Source organism: Lissotriton helveticus, chromosome 2_1, assembly GCF_964261635.1.
Source record: "Lissotriton helveticus chromosome 2_1, aLisHel1.1, whole genome shotgun sequence".
In the NCBI taxonomy this organism is placed as follows: domain Eukaryota; kingdom Metazoa; phylum Chordata; class Amphibia; order Caudata; family Salamandridae; genus Lissotriton; species Lissotriton helveticus.
Genome location: NC_136059.1, coordinates 1,958,849,196 through 1,958,867,939, shown reverse-complemented (window position 1 = coordinate 1,958,867,939; position 18,744 = coordinate 1,958,849,196).

Below are 18,744 nucleotides of genomic sequence, written 5' to 3'. Positions count from 1 at the left end.
TAATTAACTGTAGATCGCTAGGATACCTCAGCACCAGAATTCCTTGAAGCTCTCCCTTACAGCTACAAAATCAGTAGAATCAACAGAACAACGGGGAAGGGTGGAGGGATTGCCATAATCAGTAAGCATGACATCCAGTGCACACTGGAGATTGCTGATATTGCGGACAGTGAATCTGGGTTCTTCTCGATCTCAGCTTAAAAAAAATCACATTCTCAAGGGATTCTTGGTATATAGACCACCGGGACCAGGGGCGCGGTTTTCCGCAGGCTTGATTGAGAGCTTAACTCAGCCAGCCCTCAGGTATGAGAGGCTCCTTCTCATGGGAGATTTGAACCTCCATTACGATGTGGCCACCAGTACGGAGGCGCAAGAAATCCGGCAGGAACTAGCTGCACTTCAACTAACTCTGAAGTCTGAGCTGCCCACCCATTGCCATGGACATCTTCTGGACCTGATTTTTGCGAACTGGAACATGCTGCACATTGCACACCCTACACCTGTGGTCTGGTCCAATCATTTTCTGATCTCATTTAAGGCAGCGATAACCGCAATTCCAACACAGGGCAAGATGGGCACCAAGGACAGACGCAGGAAATGGGCTAACTTCTCCACAGAGGCATTCAACAAGGTCCTCAGCCAGGGTGGACCCCCAGGGGGTCTGGGGATTGAGTCAGCTTGTGAGGAGCTGGACAAACATATAATGGAGGCACTGGACAGCACAGCGCCCTGGTCGAAGAATGCACCAAGGACACAGACCAAATCTGCCCCATGGTTCGGGGTCAAACTCCGGGGTAAGAAAGCGGCATGCCTACGCCTGGAGAGACAATGGAGGAGAGGTTTTTCTGAGAAAGATAGGAATGAGTATAAAATCGTTTTTAAGGAATACCATGCCATAATTAGGAAAACTCGGAAATCCAACTTCAGCAGTAGGATAGAGGGAGCAGATAATTCAGTGAAGGAACTGTTTTCCGTCTATATAGATATTTCTAACCTCTCTAGTACCGCGGCTCCAATGACAGGGTCAGAGGAATCCTGCAATCTGGTGGCAGAGTTCTTTTCGCACAAGGTAGAGAGGATCTACTCCTCATTCCCGGAAGCGACCACAGAGGGCTGCAAGGGAGGAGATACCTCTGCCAATGTAAAAAGCATGGAATGCCTCAAAACCTTTAGTGTCCCTTCCCGGGAGACCCTCTGCACTATAGCTGGCAACATTAAATCAGGCTCCCCAACTCCCAAAATAATGAGAGGTAATGTGGAGACTCTAGAGCCCTATATTAGAAACTTACTAGAGCGCTCCTGTGAGTCAGGAAAGTACCAAAAACTTGGAAGGAGGCGGTGGTGCTCCCCCTGAAAAAAAAAACAAAGATTAGTACAGAGCAACTAGAAAACTTGCGCCCCATATCACTCCTGCCGTACTTCGCCAAGATCGCGGAGAAGGCCATCAATAAGCAGCTGACAGCCCATATTGAGGCTAACAGATTGCTCCATCCCACTCAATCTGGCTCCCGGGCACTCCATTCGACCGAGTCAGCACTGCTTCTAGCCACAGAAGCCTTACGGAAACATGCGGATAAAGGACAAACGGCGGCACTGATCCTGCTGGATCTTAGTGCCGCATTCGACACTGTGGCCCATCACACTCTGCTACAGTGTCTAAAAAGGGAAGGAGTGGTGGACAAAGCATGGGACTGGCTGGACTCCTTTTTGTCGGATCGTAGTTACCAAGTGGAACAGGGGCCCTTCCGGTCCAAATACATCAGCCTTAAACAGGGGGTGCCTCAAGGGTCCAGTCTTAGCCCAACCCTTTTTAATTTATATGTGGCACCAGTAGCAGAGATCTCGGAAAAATTCGGGGTGGAAGTCGAGTCCTATGCAGACGACACGCAACTGGTGGCGGCTTTGACACAGACAAAGGAGCAGGTCGCCACTAATCTCAGTGCATGTCTGCAGTAACTAGCAGCTTGGATGGCAAATAACTGCCTCAAATTGAATGGAAGCAAGACGGAGGTCTTGATGGTGGGAAAGGCCCCTTCAGTGTGGACCTCGGCGTGGTGGCCTCCAGTGCTGGGCCCTTTACCCACTCCTAGTGGACAAGTGAGGAACCTAGGGGTGTGGCTCGATAACAAAATCTCGTTCGAGCATCACACCAAACGGGTGACAGGCACATGCTTTGGCATTCTGAGGGTCCTCAGGAAGACACTGGACTTACTGCCATTGACAGCCAGGAAGTCCAAGGTCCATGCATTAATAACATCGAGGCTGGACTATGGGAACGTCCTTTATTTGGGAGCCAGTGCTAAATGCACTCAGAGGTTGCAGCGCATACAAAATGCGGCGGCTCGCCTGGTCTTGATGCTGCCTAAAAGAGCCTCTTCAAAGAGAGCACTGAAAGCTTTGCACTGGCTTCCAATCAAGGAACGTGTGACATTCAAAGCACTCTGTGTCAGCCACCGTATCTTGCAGGGGAAAAGACACGCTTACCTTCATAACCTGCTTGCCCTGTACCATCCGACCCGCCAACTGAGATCAAGCGGGACGGGGTTGGTTCAGGTTCCTAAATTTAGCAGAGTAAGAATGGGAGGGCACTCCTTTCGTGTCCTAGCAGCTCAACAGTTTAACAGACTCCCTCTGAGGCTCCGGCTGGAGAATTCAGAGCTGGCATTCCGCAAAGAGCTGAAAACGCACTTGTTTCCCTGAGATTAAGGCTGTTGTTTGACAAGGGTCGGGTGGGCAGAAATAGCAGAAATAGTAGCTGAGTAGCTTTGACTTTGTCGTCCTATAGCGCGGGGACACACTAGTACAGTGTAACCAGGCGCTTTACAAACTCAATTATTATTATTATAGAATGAGGGTATAGTTGGGTTACTTATCATAAACTCAACTGAATTGTGCATCAACACACAAACCTCATTCGAGATTACCAACTCGTGCCAGAGCCCTGAGTGGAGCTTTGAGCAGCTAGTAAGGAAGAATGGCTCTTACAAACACATATAGGTATCCCTATGGAGTCAGCAGTGATTTCTGTGTCAATTTTTAAGCTGGTTTTTGAGACAGCTTTAACTGTCACGCTCAACCATTGTTTTTTTAATCAAATCATATATAATACAGAGAGAGGGGCATGGGGTCAGTGGCTTCATCCATTGGTGTGATAAATTGCCACTCACATTGTGCTTCTGCCCATTTGCAGCATCCCGTGTAGGGCAGTGGGACAGCCTACTTTTCTTATTAGTTCCCTTCACTTTGAGTAGCTGTACACATTATGTGCACATTTTTAATATTAACTTTAAATAAAGTTTTTTTGTTTTGCTTTGCCCAGTTAAATGATGATTCAGCTTCTGTCTCCTTTTTAATGATCTGTGGCACAATTTAAATACTTGCTATTTATAAACAACACCAATAAAGTGACTACCTTAGTGAATGTTTTTCATTTTTATAATTTTATTGGGGGATCATGGCTACCAAGTTTAGGTGGCTGCATGTTTTTTTCTTCATTTTATGACATATGCATGGATTAAAAAAAAAAAATAATCACCAGTGAAGGCCAGATCTTTTGGGGTTGCCAATGCTTGATGCCATAACTGGGAGGGCAACAAGAAGAAAGCAAAAGGCTCAAGGGAGAACTATAGCGAAATGGGAGCAACAGTGAAGTCATTGTCAGAAAATCCCATGTAGGCAACTCTCTCAGCAAGCAACTCTTTCTGCACTGTTGACCTGACGAATAACTGCCCAGCCCGGGGGAAAAGCTTATTGTATTGAGTTCTTTGTTATTCAAGCATACATCGGCCCATATGAGTGATGAGGGACTGCTTTTCGGTGGGGCTGTTGTGAGTTAAAGCATTATAGGTAAAGGGGCCCGTTAAAGTTAAAACCTTCTTGCAAAAAGTTCTAGAACTGAGCAGAGCTGTCTGATTGTTATCTTACAAAATAGGTTTGACTCCAGAATTTGTTTTACTTTAAACTTCAGAACTCTGGAAATAAATACAGGATATGTTACACTGCTGGATTTTTGAGTGTTTGCTGAGAAAACTGATGAAAGGGCACAAATTATGGGACAGGGACAGCAACTTTCGCAAGGGCAGTCTAAAATCACAGGAAAACGTACTTTTAGGGTCCAAGCACAAAATATGAAACTCTTTGGCATAATGAAATGCATCTGTTTATTGTTCTCCATTATGGAGGCTTATAAATTGCGCTATCAAAACGTTTATAGTTTGCTACTTCGGTATTGCGATTTTTTTTTGCAAATCCCATGCAACTCCGTCTCAAATTTTAATTTGATGGACTCTAAGGTTGCCAAGAGAAATATTTCACGTTCGCGGCGGGCCGAGCAAAAGGGGCTCCATTTCCCTGTGAGACGGAGAGAAAACCATTTGCCAGATGTTTCTGTTTATTTTTCAAGTCCCTCTTTGACTGGAGCTTATTTTCTCTTGACCTCCTCGACTTCTCCCATACATGCGCCCTCAGCGAGGGAAGACCAGCCATAAAACAGACCCTAAAGCCTCGTAAGAAGCGTCCACTTTCATTGCTTGACGGAGGCGTGTTTTCTTAACTTGTTAATGAATGAATCCGACAATATTGCGGCTGGTTTGGGCGGTGGAATTACAGCCTCTCTCAGATGTTTCGATAGACAGCCATTAAAACGCATTTAAGTCTACACTTCTGTAGTGGTGTGAGGTTTCCAGTGATTACTGAAAATAATCAGATTATGTTTTGTGTTCGAGCAATAAATCAACTGGCAATGTGGAATTTGGAGAGTTGGCGTTTATGCTCTGGTGGCGGTAACACACTTTAGGATTCCTGTGCCAAGAATCCGCTTTATTGGATGACCCTGGCTTCGAGCACAGGTGGTCCTCTTAGGGGATAATCTCTTGCTTTTTTATGCAGTCGAACTATGTGTTGTGTCGTGGGTGGGCGACACACTATTGACGCTAGGCCCTACACGTGGAGATCCACAATAATTGCACGGACACAGGGCCACTGGTTACTGGTCTGCCCGGCGTCACCAACTGGCGTACGCAGGGGCGGAGACCCTTTTTATTGTATCACATCACGTGTCCTGACGTACTACGCCCGTTACATCACGAGCGTAGAAACACTAGAACACAACATTCCTCCCTAACCAAACAAAAATTAACATTTAAGCTTTCGGACCTTTCTCTTTTAAATTGGCAGTCCCAGAGTTCTGAGTTCTGCTTTGACAAACGAATATTATACAATAATTCAATTATATAAAGGAACAGTCTTACGTGAAGTGATCTCGGAGTCGACACGAGGGCGCCGGGTTTCTTCTTAGCCGGTGGTGAGGGGCCCCTCAGCCCGGGTTGAGGCCAGCCCCAGCCGGGGATGACACCTCTTGGAGAACGGGCTCGGGATCGCCCACCATTCGGTCCCCCTCGGGGCTCTCCGCTTCAGCTGGACAGGTATCCTCGCCGGCCGGCGCCTCCGGACCTTCTCGGAAGCACACCGGGCTCTGGGTCCTGGGCGAGCTCCCCTGTTCTGGGCCGGGTGGTGTCTGAGGTTCTTGAGCTGCTGGGGCGGCGATAGTGTCTTCTTCAGAGTAGTACTTCTTGAAGTGCGATAAGTTGCGATTCACCATCTTTTGGGCCCTGGCGGCAATGACCCGGGTTCCCTTCACGTTAAGCACAGTCCATGGCTTTGACTCATAGGGCAGTCTGAACTTCCCGCCCATGGCGCGATTTTTTAGAAGTACTACATCGCCTCGGGTGATCTGCGGAGCTCTGGCCCTTCTCCGCTGCCTGACTTGAGCGTATGCTTTCCTCCGTTGTGATTCGATTTGGCATTCATTCGCGGGATCAGGGCGCCACTGTGGGTGATGGGGTATGGAGTCGGTGACAACCCGTCCCATGAGGAGGTGTCATGGGGCGACCCCCGTAGTGGTGGGGGGGTCTGCCGATAGCTCCTCAAAAATGTGAATATGGCCAGCTCCAACGACTGCCCTTTGTCGTGGGCAATGCGGATGACTTTGTTGACTGTTTGCATGAACCTCTCCACTTCGCCGTTGGCTTGTGGCCATCTCGGGGTTATTCGGCGATGATGAATACCTAGCGCTTTGAGATAGTCCGCCAGTTCTTGTCCCTGAAAAAGAGGACCGTTGTCCGTTCGTAGTTCTCTCATCAACCCGTGGGCAGCCATGATTTTCTCCAGCCTGGGGATGACTTCTGTGGCGCTCGTGGTGGATATTATTTCCACCTCGGGGTACTTGGAGTGGTCGTCGATGTCTACCAGGGTGTGTCTGCCGTCCCGAAGGCTGCCAAAATCGAGGCTGACGCACTCCCAGGGAGAGTGCGACCGAGGCTCCATGATTACCGGTGTTGCTCGAGGCCCTTCCCCTGTCACCTGGCAGGCCGCACAGGATCTCACCGTGGCTTCTACGAGGTCGTCCATTAGGGAGAACCATACCTTTGTTCGCAGTCTCGATTTGGTCTTGACCATTCCTTGGTGGCCTCCATGAGCCAGCTGCACTACCTGGGCAGTCATGGCGGACGGGATCACCAGCCGGTGACCGTGCAACAGACACCCAGTGTCGTCTTCATTGAGCTCTCCTCATACCTGGTAGAGGCTGTCCATGATTCTCTGTGCCTCAGGGGTCAGAATCTTCCATTCCTCCTTGGCCTTGTGCCAGTTTCTGCTCCCAAGCGCTGTCCTGGCCCTTTGTAGGCACTCATCCCTCCGGGTAGCTTCCGCAATGCTCTCTATGGACATTGGCAGGGGGCACGACCTGGCAGTGACACATCTTACGTATTCTTCTGTGTCGGCGGCCTCCTCCATTTCTCCGGGGGTAGCTGCTCGGGGATGTCGGGACAAGTAATCGGCCGAGATCCCGGTTGGTATTCCACCTTACAGTTGTAATCTTGTAATTGTAGCATCCATTTTTTGATGCGGGGTGGAGGTTTTGTGGAGGTCCCCGAAAAGAGAGCCACTAGGGGCTTGTGGTCTGTGGCAACTACGAAAGGCTTCCAATAAATGTACAGATGGAAGTGTTGGCACCCCCAGTGGATGGCTATCGTCTCCTTTTCAATTTGGGAATATCTTCTTTCAGTGTCTGTGAGGGACCGGCTGGCGAACGCTACCGGGGTCCAGTCTTCGTCCGCCCTCTGCCTTTGCATCAATACGGCCCCTAGTCTCACAGGTCCAGCATCTACAGCCACCAGCATCAGCGTCCGGGGATCGAAGAAGGCCAATGTCGTGGCTTCGGAGAGTGCGTCTTTTATTTTCTGAAAAGCTTTGGATTGCTCTGGTCCCCACTTCCAGGGCGTGGCGTCTTTCGTGAGTTCTCTCAACAGCAGTGTTAGGTTAGCCGGATCCCGGATGAATCGTCCACAGTAGTTTACCATTCCCAGGAAGCTCTGGACTTCCGTGACTGAGGTGGGGGCTGCGGCTTCCTTAATATCCTTGACCTTGACCGGATCCGGATTGACGCCGTCGATAGAGAAGTTATATCCAAAGAATTGTAATCTTCGCTTCAGGAATTCACACTTCTCGCGATGTAGCGTGAGGCCAGCTTCCCGCAATCTCCGAAGTACCTGGGTCAGGCGACTGGTGTGCTCCGGTATGGTCCTGGCGTGCACCATGATGTCATCGCTGACATTGATCACGCCTGGTATGTCAGCGATGAGTTCCTGTATCACGTTCTGGAATACCTCGGCCGCGCTGGATACTCCGAAGCTGAGACGTGTGTATCGGCAGAGCCCCAGGTGTGTGGAAAAGTTGTGATGTTGCGTGACTCCTCGTCTAGCACCAGCTGGTGGTAGCCAGACCGCAGATCCAATTTGGAGAACCAGCTGGCTCCAGCCATCTCCCCAATCAAGTCATCGATGGTGGGTGCTATGTGTCGCTCCCTCTTGATGGCGGCGTTGAGGAGACGCATGTCTACACAAATTCGCACTGCTCCTGGCTGTTTGGGTTTTCTCGTGACCACAATGGGCGACACCCATGGAGTGGGACCAGACACTTATCCCGGCCGCTTCCAGCTTTTTGAGTTCTTCTTCTACCAACGGTCTCAGGTGGAACGCAATTCGGCGATGTCTCAGGGCTACAGGCTGCATAGTTGGATCAACGTGGAGATGCACCTCCTTCCCGGTGAACTTCCCGATTCCTTTGAATACATACGAGAATTCCGTTATCAGCTGCTGGATTGATTCCTGATGCACCCCAAAGGCGAATGTAACCACCCCGAGGTCTTCCGCTGCTCGGCAGCCCAGGAGCATTCCTTGCCCATCCTCGGACACAAACACGTTGGCAGAGACGGCCCTGTCACCATGTGAAATGGATGTCTTGAACTTTCCACTAATTTTCAGTGGGGTGTCCTGCCCATATGTGAATACAGTAATGTTCGAGGGGCTCAGAACCGGCGGTGGATCTAGAGTCTGATGTAGGGTGGAGGCCATGAGATTTATGGTCGCTCCAATGTCGACGACGGCCATGACTTCCTGCACACCTACCCGGATACTGCACTGCGGTAGTCGTCGGGCTCTTTGGGTGGTGTTGCCAATCATGTGCACTTTGTGCACCGTCCTCTCTTCCTCCTCATCATCGTCCATGTCACTTTGGCTGGGATCCCCCTCCGGCACCGCGTTTACCACCTGTCGGGGCTTGCGAAACTTCTTCGACCGACAAACTTTTTTGAAGTGGTTAAGGCGCCCACACCCGGAGCACCTTCTTCCCTTAGCTGGGCACTCTGTCGAGGGATGTGGTGTTCCCCCGCAGTATCCGCACAGCTTCGACGACGTCCCCGTGGCGGCCCCTGTACCTTTCTTGGTCCATTTTGTTGGGGACCTGACGGTTACCATGTTGACCGGCTCAGCCTTCACTGGCGCTTGCAGGGCCGCTTCCATGTGGGCTGCTCGGGCCTTTGATAGCTCCTTGGTGCACCCCAAGGTCAGGATGTCCGCTAGCGGTTTGCCGGATTCTTCGAGAATGCGCTCCCTGAGCTTGGCAGAGGCGCAGCCTTGTATTATCTGGCCGCGTATTTCCTCGGTGGTGTCTGCGAATCCACACGTGGAGGCTAGGTTCTTTAGCCGGGCGTGATACGTGTCTAGCGACTCTTCCGGTAGTTGTCTTGCCTGACGGAATATGAATCGCTCATAGTCCTGGTTGGCCATGGGCTCAAAGTGCGCGTTCAAGGCATTAATCAACGAGCGGTGGTTCTTTGGTGGCACTTCCACTAGGGTTTTCGCTATGTTGTGGACATCTTTCCCTCCCAAGTGAAGGACCATTTTTTATAAAAAGAGAAATGCTGGCCCTGCGATTTTTGATAGCTATATTTTGAGCAACAAACCAAATCCTTGTTATGATTTGTATGGTCGAATTTATTTAAACCATTTACTTTTTCATATAAATCTCATTAAGTTAAAGCATTGATTGCATGAGAAAAACACTACGTACATACAATTTATACAAAAACATTTGACAAAGAATTTTAACAAAAATACATAAATACATATGACAAAATGACATCCAATCATTTAGTGTACATAAATATACAAATACGGTCATACGAGAAGCATCAGTCGTTATGTAGTATTAAGCAATGAAGCTATTTGCAGTAAGGAAAAGAAAACAAAATGAATTGTAACAAATACAAATTTTCAATTGTTTGGTAAATATTTGAAACAGCCGTGCGTGGGTTTGGTTTGGAGTGCACTTGGGAGCGTGTGTTTCTTCAAGATCACCAACATTTAGAACATAAAAACGAACATAAAAACGAACTGAAACCGGCTAGAAGTTAGAAAAACAGGGGAACTGCATTTAAACAGCCCAAGCGCCAACAATAAGGTGCAATAAGACGTGTCCACCGCCGGCTGGCGGGTGGGAGCTGATTTTTGTCCCACGCACGGCTGTTTCAAATATTTACCAAACAGAAGTGCAGACTACTGGTTTGAAGAACCGAATCTACATTGATTGAATAAGATCTCTTGAAAATTGAAAACCCGCTGCCAACTTGAAAATAAAGAAGAATAATACGAGAAAGCCCTGATGAGAACTTGCCAAATGCCAGAGCGAGTTCGAAACGCGTCGGCAATAGCAGAAAGGAATTGGCAATAGCAGAAAGAATTCAAGTTTATTTATCAGACAATTGAAAATTTGTATTTGTTACAATTCATTTTGTTTTCTTTTCCTTACTGCAAATAGCTTCATTGCTTAATACTACATAACGACTGATGCTTCTCGTATGACCGTATTTGTATATTTATGTACACTAAATGATTGGATGTCATTTTGTCATATGTATTTATGTATTTTTGTTAAAATTCTTTGTCAAATGTTTTTGTATAAATTGTATGTACGTAGTGGTTTTCTCATGCAATCAATGCTTTAACTTAATGAGATTTATATGAAAAAGTAAATGGTTTAAATAAATTCGACCATACAAATCATAACAAGGATTTGGTTTGTTGCTCAAAATATAGCTATCAAAAATCGCAGGGCCAGCATTTCTCTTTTTATAAATTATTCTATGGTCCAGCTGACCCTGTGTCCCGGGACCTAACTCCTTATTTTCTGCAAAAGTGAAGGACCATGGCACATTTTTGGTCCTTGTGCACTTTGGTGGCTTCGAAAAATATTAACAGGCGATCTACCCAGTCCTTCCACTTCGGGGCCAAGGACGATGGGGAGCCTTCCACAATGAATGGTTCGATCGGGGGTATGGTGGCCATGTCTCTTGAAGCAGCGCACCGTTCACCTGTACGTGCTGGTGGTCGTATGGTGTTTCTACTGTGTTGTTAGGCCGATTCTGCACTTGGTTGTGCCAAGGCTTGTTGGGGGTTATGTCCTGTGCTTGGGTTTGACACTGCTTGTTGGCTGTTGGGGGTATTCCTCCCTTTGCTGCCCTCTCGCCTCTTGCGGCCCGCCTTCTAAGCTGTGTTGGGGCTGATTTGGATATCGATGTGCTTTCCTGTTCCTTCGGCAGTCTGGGATTGCCTCTAGGTCACAGGGCACGTGCTTCCACGTGGCTGCGCGCTCTGGCGGGCTGGACGAGTGCTCAGCGGCTCCCTGTATCATGCGCGACGTCTGGGGGTGTGTCCACCGCCTGGGGACTCGGCGCTTCTCTTCTGCTCGGCACTTCTTCCAGGCCTCGCGTCTATGCAGGGAGGGGGGGGGACGCGGCTCACGGAGATGAGTGCACGATGTGTGCCTGGCCGAGCTGAGGGTCGTGGCAGGTCGCAGGGGCACAACGGCTCACCTCTCACATTTGCCGTCGGTGCGGCGTCACTATATGCCTAAAGGGCACGAGCACCTCGAGCGGACGTTCAGGCTCGCGGCCGCCCTGATGCCGGTAGACCATGCAGCGAGGGCGATCCCACCCTCGCCCTCACTAGGCTCGCAGCGAGGGCGAGCCCACCCAGCTGTTGTGTCGTGGGTGGGCGACACACTATTGACGCTAGGCCCTACACGTGGAGATCCACAATAATGGCACGGACACAGGGCCACTGGTTACTGGTCTGCCCGGCGTCACCTACTGGCGTACGCAGGGGCGGAGACCCTTTTTATTGTATCACATCACGTGTCCTGACGTACTACACCCGTTACATCACGAGCGTAGAAACACTAGAACACAACACTATGCTCATGAAGTGTGTTCCTTGGGCTCCGTCCCTCCAACCTCACCAGGTTCTCTTCTCCTAAGGACTACAGCTGTAAGATGTCGAAATCTATTACTACTGCACAACTGAGTCGTTCCACTGCTGTGTTCTATGTTTATGTGGAAATTTTACTTTTTTTTAATTTTTGTAATTTATGCGTTTTTATATAGCGCGGACTTTACCCGAAGGTGTCAGAGCGCTTCACAATAGGAACAGTAGCGTTACATGAGGAGAAAATTACAAGTGGGCATGTTACAAAAGCAAACGTTACGTTACATGAGGCAAAGGTGAAAATTGTGCATGTGTCAAAAGCAAACTAAATACAAGAGGTAGCAAACGATACGTTACAAGAGGAAAAAGTGACATGTGTGCAAATTACATAAATGTACAACATACAAGTAGAGGTATAAAACTGCAATAAATGGCAGACACTCAAAACACAATAACACACCCACTTGTCCTACCCACTTGTACCCCTTATTCCCAAATGGGCCTCTCATAAACGCGATCACGGGGAGCAGCCAAGGGGGAGATTTAGTGAAAAGAATGATGGACTTTAATGTCATTGACTGCAGTGGATGCATTTTTGAGCGAGACAAAGCCAGCAAAAACATTTCTAGCGTGAAAAATGTGGAGCTTTAGCCTAAATCAGCAAAGCTGCCTTTGTTTGTGTCTCAGAGGCAGCTAGCCTGGATGAGTGGAAGATCCTGGGAGGCAATGTTGCTGGCTGGAAGCAGAACACTGTTCAGAGTCCAGTCCTTCTCTGCCAAAACCTTAACTTCATCATCTGCCTTCCTTTGTGCTGCTGTTGGTTGTCCTAGTAGTAGGTCCATCGTGCTCACAGATCAGGTCCGATTAATAGCTTCAAAGCAGTGACCTGCCTGTGACACAGGACTCCCCCAACCCACCCTCCCTTGAGTCACTAAATTGGAGGTATGAGGCCATTGGAAGGATGAGAGGCAAGAGGAAGCAGAAGGAGAAGAAAGGAACAGGAAGGATACCTAGGAAAGTGAAGGGAAGAAGGTTTTATAGGGAGACTGAACAGAATGGACAGAAGCCCTGGAGAGAAATCATTATTAAAAACAGTTCGCTAGATCAGCCCATTTTGCACACGTATCTAAATCTAGGCACTTAGGGTCTAGGCCCAGGTTACCCGTGCATAAAGCCGTCCCTGTCCAAGTGCAACCAAAAAGTGGGTAGGTACTCTTTCTACCTCTGTCCCATTTGTGCCTTGTTACCTATGTTGGTGGTCAGGGCCAGACTGGCCATTCTAGCACACTTGCATTTCCCCAGTGATTGGCAGGGTAGTGCTTTCACAGCTGGATTAGCTGCCATGACCAGTTATCAACGCCTCCACGACCCCCTTCTGGTCACTGCCTGCAGATTGGGGCTGGTTTGGCTATTTGTGCCAGGGATGATTCTGGTTTCAGTTCAGCCCTGGTGGCTGGTGTGTTCTGCTGCACTCTCAGTGCCTGGGCTACCGAAACAAATGTCACATCTTCAGGCGAAGGCCCTTTAGTAAGTCATTTAAACTCGGCCTCCTGCCTGCGCCTTATTTACTATTCCATTGGGGTACACAGGTGCCAGCTGCTTTTGACTTCAACCTCCACAATACTTAAGGCTTAATTACGACTCTGGCAGAGCTGCGTCGGCTCTCTGCCGACACAGCACCGCCAAAAGCACGCAAGAACTACCCGCCTTATTACATGTTTTGCTTGTACAGGCGGACGGTCGTTTTGATGTTCCCACAGCTGTGCCCATAGAAAGGGCACCAAAATGTGAATGGCATAAATGCTCCAGCATGGCATGGATGGCGATGTCACAGGTACGGTTACTAAACACATAATCATAGTTTGCGTGTGGTTTATTTTGTATCCCACATCTGTAGATAATTTCTGAATAATAATTGGCGCTCTATGTATGTTACTTTTACCTGTGCCAAGGAACAAATCCTCTTCATCCCAACATAATTCTATTTCCCTCTCACAAGGCACATGGCGTGGAGTAGCTTATCTTCTCATATTTAAAGAGTGAATGGTTGAATAAACAATGTCAATAAAAGTACCCCTATTTATATGTATTATCTGGTTCCTTACTCTTATAAGTATAAATTGAACTCTGCCTTTAGCATACATTCTGGATTTCAACTTGATGAATTGGGACAGTATATTGAGTGGGCCACAGATTAGCCACAGAAAGTTCCATCTGACCAGGTCAAATGCTTTTTAAACAAGTATTGGCATAGCCAATAGGTCTCGCCTTTGGGACCTTATAAGTGTTTAGTTCTGCAGCACAATATCCTTGGTGCAACAACATCAACTGCTGCATGGCAAACACTTATAAGGTCCCAAAGGCGAGACCTATTGGCTATGCCAATGCTTGTTTTAATTGAGTCCTCTTAATGCACATTGACGTTCCAGAATGTGTAAATCAGAGCACCCCTCTGATTTCCATTTGGCACAAATCTTTATTTTAGGGTTATTACTGAACTAGATTCTTAGCAAGTTGGACCTGCTATTAAACATCATGCAAACACCGCCGAGAGCACCGAGTTGCTATTTGCCAATAACAAATGTGGAATTAGCTCGTGGGCAAACACCACCGGATTTTAAACTTTGCACCGGAAACAGAATTAACACCAAGACTGCCTGACTGAATCAGGTCATTGCTTCTTGCTCCCGTTAGAAAGACAACTGGAGGCCTTGGGTGCTGCATTTCAACAAGAAACCATTTTATTTCAAACAACTTTCAACTCCGAGGCCCCCTGACAGAGTGTGCAGGTTTCAATACAGCTTTCTGCCCCCTGAAAGAATTAACGATTGAGGAGCAGCCAGTACTGTGTCCATCTGGAAATCTGGACATTACGCAACAGTTCCCTTCTGAATGGCTTTCAGCGCTTGGGCCCAGCCAGTTATATGTCCAAGTCCCGGAGCTCTGAAGACATTGAGTCAGCCTGTGAATGGCTGATGGTTGGTACGGTTAGGGCAAAGTCGCCCATGGTAATCTGAAAAATATGGGATAGGGAACTGCCTCTGAAGGACTGATGGGTCTGAGGTAGAATCTATCATCCACCATTGGAGCGCTGGAGATTCTGTGTCAGGCTGCCGGCTGGTAGGGCTGAGGTAGAGTCCATCACGTGGCAGGCTCACCAGGCTGTGGTGGTAACTCCTGTGTTCCCTACAGGTAAGCCAGGCATAGTGCGCTGTCTGGCACCACCGTGAATGCAGGGGCCTAAGTCTGTGCAGGGAACCCTATGTCTATATATGCAAGTGGAGGAAGGGTGGAGGAGGGCAGATTCCAGAGTACACGGCTAATAGAGCAGCAGATGGGCCACACTGTCAGGCCCCGATCCCCCGGCCACACCGAGGGCAGAGAGGCGGCCATCCTGCTTTTAAAATGGGGCTTAGTGATGACCTCAAGGGAGTGTCGGTGGACCTCTGCAATGCAATTTACCCCTCTGTTTCGAAGGGCAAACCCTCTGGAGGAGGGGTACACGTGTCCATACCACAATGACTTATTCGCCTTACCGCATCTTCAGAGCGATTTGATGCAGCACAGTACATACACAGAGGAGGCCTACTGTGTGTACTGGATGAAAGATGGACACACAAAGGGCCATTAATCGGAAGAAAGCAGAATTGAATACACCAATAACCCATGCCAATATATACAACATGAAGAGCATTCAAGTGTCTTGTGAGGGATGTTCCAGGGACATGTATAAGACAAGCATCAATCTATTACCTTTATGGGGCCATGTGTTTCTAATTAGCGTGGAAGCGCACACTGCTCCCGACGTCTCAATGGAAAAAAATCTTGATGAAACCAAGATTTCTTTTCCTTTGAGAGGTCGGGGGCAGTGCGCTCCTCCACACTAATTGGAAACACATGGCCAATAAAGATAAGAAAGTGCTTTGCAACAGCAGCAAAGCAGGTGGCCCAGTCCGGATCGGAGGCGAAAAGGCAGCAACCAAAAAAGCTCATTTCCAATGGCTGGCCACCGTTTAGCATAAACGGTGATGCCAGCCAATGGAAATGAGGGGCGGGGCTTCAAACCCCTTTCTGAAAACCCTCATCCACAAAATCTCTCGCCGAGCGAGCAGCACTTTGCGCTGCAACGCTGGGTGAGACCTTAAAATTAAGCCATTCTTTCCATTCCCTTTAGTGTAAAAGAAATTACTTTGATTAAAAAAATAGTTTGATCCAATAGTTGTTAAACTAGTATAAACCCAGTTTAATCTCAGCCCAACCCTCCCAACAATAGGAGTCAACCGGTTCACAAATATCTTCATAACGTTTTTTATAACCTGTGTGATTGGTTAGTAAGAGCTACAATATAAAGGGTTCTTCCTAGTTATAAAAAACTCTGGATATTCTGTCATACACCAGCATTAATTGAACAGTTCCAATAATTGTGTGTTGAGTACAGCAGAGAAAGACTTTAAAAACTTACTTATCCAGGCCTTCCAGTCCAGGTGCCTTGTTACACATAGGGTGCACTTTCTCTGTTTGCGCCAAATGGCACCTTAAAACAGGTGTGCCAGGCATGCGCTGCCCCCAGGGCAGCCGCGAATTTGTGCTGCCCCCAGTGCGGGTGCATTCAAGTGAAAAATGTAGCAGCTTTGAAACAGCCTCTCTGTGTTTCACTGTGCAGGTGGCAACCCGTGGACACTTTCGAGAGGGAAGAGAGATCCCCTTACAGGCGGCTGCAGTGAGTGACTGCACTTGCCTGCAAGAGGATGTCTGGAGGGTCTATAGGACCCCCATTACCCCTCCAGAGCGCTGCCATCAGGAAGCACACCAACAGTGCGCCACCTTTCAGTTGGCGCACTGTCAGTGTGTCTCCTCACAGCTTCTTTGCCTCTGCACCTGAATCTATAATACGACACCGTCGCTAAGGGATTCCCTCATTTGCATGGAGCCACACCCCCGTGCAAGTGAGGGAACAACCCCTGTTGGTAGCCTGGCGCAATATGTGCACCAGTGCTATCTGTATTACAGAAAGGGCCGTACAAGAATCTACAGCCTTTTCTATAATGCCAAAGTGTCCCGGGTGCTCACAAAGCAGGAGCACCTGATCATTGCGCCTGCAGGGCACTTCCCATAATACTGCCCCATATGACTTTCCAATCGATAAATATTGATTGCTTGCTCTATTTCTTCTAAGCTAGAAATGTGGTCTGCTTTTACGTGGTGAATGGGTAATTTTTCTCAAAAGTATATGCATTATTGGTGCTAGGATATAACTCTGATTAAAAATACTGAAGTGCCACAACATCCTCCTCTAGACCATGGATTATTTTTCCCTGAAGTCCTCAACACTCCTAATATCTGCTTTGGCTTTCTTGTCCATCGCCTGCCATGCCAACATTCTGCCAATCATGCTACCTTAATCACAAACCTGCTGCTTATAGTTTGCGATATGCATTAATATTTCTATTTTTTTTTTCAAAAAGTTTTTATTTAGAAGATTTTTTAGCCATGAGAGACAAATTGCGAGAAGACAACATCACCTTCTAGTTTTATTTTTTTAATATTTGTATTTGAGTTCAGGTCTTTTCACTCTCTACCGTTGTTTCAGCTCTGGAGAGGCTTTCTAATATTTGATCTAAAATTGTTTGCCTCTTGTCATTTTATGTTATTTGCAAGAGATATTTCACAATTGAAAAATGACTTTGAAGCAATAACGAGTTATATGCATCTCTATTATGATTGCTGATGAAATAGCTATTTACATTCTCAGACATGTGGTGTATGAATCAAAAATTCTCGAGAAGTGGACCCCTAAAGCGAAAGTTTGAAAACTGATTGATACCAAAATAATTATTTTTTTTAACAATTATTTTGACACAGTAATCAGAAAAAACATCAGGGCTGATTTTAACTGATTGTATCTTTGTCTACCGTTGTCAGAAAGAAATCAAGGAGCATATCCACAGGAAAATATTGGAGCATGGAGCTGCGCCAAATTTGGCAGCGCTCTGACATTTTCAAAACGCAGTGATGCGCTGCGTTTCCCCTCTCGCTGATGCAAAAAAAGCTGCCTAGCGCCAGGACAGGCCCCTGACGCCATGTTGCAAGGGTGCCTGAACTGCTGGGATGATTTTTTATGAGCAGGAAGGATCACCTTCCTGCACATAAACAATCAATAATGGTAATTTGCACCTTCTATGTATGCTGCTGAACGCCACACACATGCAAAGAGCAAAAAACGAGGAGAAATTAATAATGTCTCCTTGTTCTGCCTTTTTAACGCCTGGTATTCCCAGGTATTCGTTTTTGGTGCTGCCTCAGCCTTGTAAATCTGGGACAGCATCAAAAAGCAATGGGTGATGTGGTGGAATGGCAAAAAGGGGCATAGCTACAAGGTGGCTGCCACGCAAAGTGGCCTAATTCTACCTTATAAATATGGAAAATGACGCTGCGCCACCGGAGCATCAAAAAAAGAGATGGCTTCTAAATATGGATAGATGCCAGCCCGTACGATATACACTAATTGAGAAATTATCTCGAACAAAAAAAGTCTATTGGAGTATTTTTGTGAAATTGATTTGTTTGGGAGGACGTACTCCAGTTTCCTTCCTCTTAAAACCCCCCTGATTATTGGTGAATTTACCAGTGATCTTTTGTGTATTTCTAAATATGGCCCCAAGTTTGGTGGCAATCGATGTCCAGGGCTCCTAATATTGTTTTTTCTCTTCAAAGGGTGCAGCATTCACCACAGATAATTAAATTATACCTGCTCATTATTTCAGGTAAATATCTAACAGATCTACTTACTTTAGCTCACTCTTGTGCACGAGATGATTCAAAGCAAGACGAAAGTCAATTAAAAGTGCCTCCTATTTAAATATGCTTGAGGTGGTATGAGGTAAGAGGTACCTTAATCTGTACTAAAGCTTTCGGATTGTTGGCAACTGCCCTGTAATGCCATATCAATACATTTATTTTGGATAATAACATGATCAGTTAGCCACCTCCTGCACCATCAATATCAGTTTTAAAAGCTTCCACTCTCTTAACTAGCATAAAATACCCATCCTGCTATAGACAGCTAAAGCCCTTGAAATTATTGGATTTTGTATCCAATTGTGTTTTTGTTTCAATGTAATTCCTAATACCATACACTCATGAC